This window comes from Cynoglossus semilaevis, chromosome 13, assembly GCF_000523025.1.
Source record: "Cynoglossus semilaevis isolate Cse_v1.0 chromosome 13, Cse_v1.0, whole genome shotgun sequence".
Classification (NCBI taxonomy): domain Eukaryota; kingdom Metazoa; phylum Chordata; class Actinopteri; order Pleuronectiformes; family Cynoglossidae; genus Cynoglossus; species Cynoglossus semilaevis.
In genome coordinates, this window is record NC_024319.1 from 4,952,701 (window position 1) to 4,954,638 (window position 1,938).

The window sequence follows — 1,938 nt, forward strand, 5'->3', positions numbered from 1 at the left end:
ACTTCCTGCATGTGCTTGTTTGTAAATATACCAAATAAAACTGATCAGAATAAACCAAACCTCGGTTGTTTAAGTGGATTATTTATGACTACAAATGTTTTGATTATTTCTTGTCGTTTTTGTCTTTTTTTCCACCAGGTGGTGCTATAAACGCAATTCACACTCCACTGAACTAGTGCATTAGAACTGATTTCAAACAATTAGCTTGACTTCCAAGACAACAAATTAGCTATGACACCAAATAGAACGGGAAAATCCTTGTATTGTACAAATAGATGTATATAAATGTAGCCCCTGTTGGCCAACAGTGGTACTACTGCGGCTTTTATTGAACTTTGTTTTAATTGTCTATGTGTTATACTTTTTCTTTCTTGTCATTTTATTCCTTGTCCTCAGCGAGGCTAATCCTGCTAACCATCCCCAACGTTATTAGCTTTTTAGGCGACTAACTCTGACTCGCATTATTTAAAAATAAATGATCACCTCCAGAGGGCAGTAGTGACACTGCACTATATTCTTTAGGTTTTTTTTATTTTTATTTTTTTGTGTGATTCTAAGATTGTTTGGTGAATTCCTACATACTCTACCTTTTAAACTCCAGGGGGAGTCCTCCAGGTGATTCCTCTGACTTCTGTGTTTTAATGAAAACGCCTCTTGTGGTGAGTCAGATGAAGGACAGAGCGGGGAGAATAAATCTCCCCCAGCGAGTCCCGTCCTGTTACCGTGTTCGTTTTTTTATTTTTTATATAGTGTCCTTTATTGTGGGTCATTATGGAGGACATCACAGGGCGGGATGTGCAACATAACGCCACTAGGTAGCACTGTTAGCCCAAGCTGATTAACACCACTGCAGCACAAACAGACATCAGGAGGCTTCACCACTGACGCAGTCCTCTGGGTTTAGTACTAGTGGACATAAAATGCTGTTTATTATTTTTGGATACAGAGCTGACATGTTATGGCGATGACTTATTACTGTGGTTTTTTTTTGTTTGTTTTTTTAACGTTTTGTTTGCAGATGCACATTATCGAGAGGCGACAGGCAAAGGTTACGTGTCATGCAGACTAGATAAATAACTCTTTTGTGTGCACCTTTGCTATAAAGTTAATCATCCACTGGCAATAATGTAGTGCTCTTAGTTAAAAAAGGAAAGAGGAAAAATATACATACAGTATGTAAACAGTCAAAGAAATTGCACTTTTTTTTTTGGCTCGTTATTAGAAGCCACACTACTGAAAGAGAGCGAGGAAGTCAACACTGCAAAAAACTAATTCACTGCCACTGATTGTCCGACCAATTAGAAAAGAACACACGGCTACAAAAACAAACAAAAGACAAATTAATGTAAGTCTACAAAAACAAATACAATCATAGTCAGTTTGAGAGATTAATGTCAGTTATGATGGTCAGCTTTAAAAAAAAAACTAACAAAAAACAACAACAAAAAAAAAGAACAATCTTAGTAAATGAAAAGATCCGATAACTACCTGTAGGTATAATCCCAATAATGATGTCAGGTATACTGTAATACTACTGTTACACACAAGTGCTGTCTGCAGAAAAACACGCCCCCCTCTGACTCTCTACGCACGTTACATTCACGTCAAACTAAATGCTTCCACTTCCACTACGGGGAGAGGGGTGGGGGGTGAGGGGGTCAGACCCCCGGCACGGTCTACTATGTATTTGTACATTTAAAAAAAAAAAAAAAATGACCACAAATCCTTAAATATTCACAAATAAAAAAAAAGAAGAGAGAGAGAGAAAAGACGTAACAAAAGGAAAGAAGGAAGTCCTTCTGTAGATCTTACCAGAGGAGATATTGCTTAAAGACTGCATCAGATCGATTAGGTACAGTATGTACACAAAGAGACAAAATGGCACTTCTTCAGAGCATTTTGGGGGGGGGGGGACTCGGTTTTCTTCCCCCCAGGGTC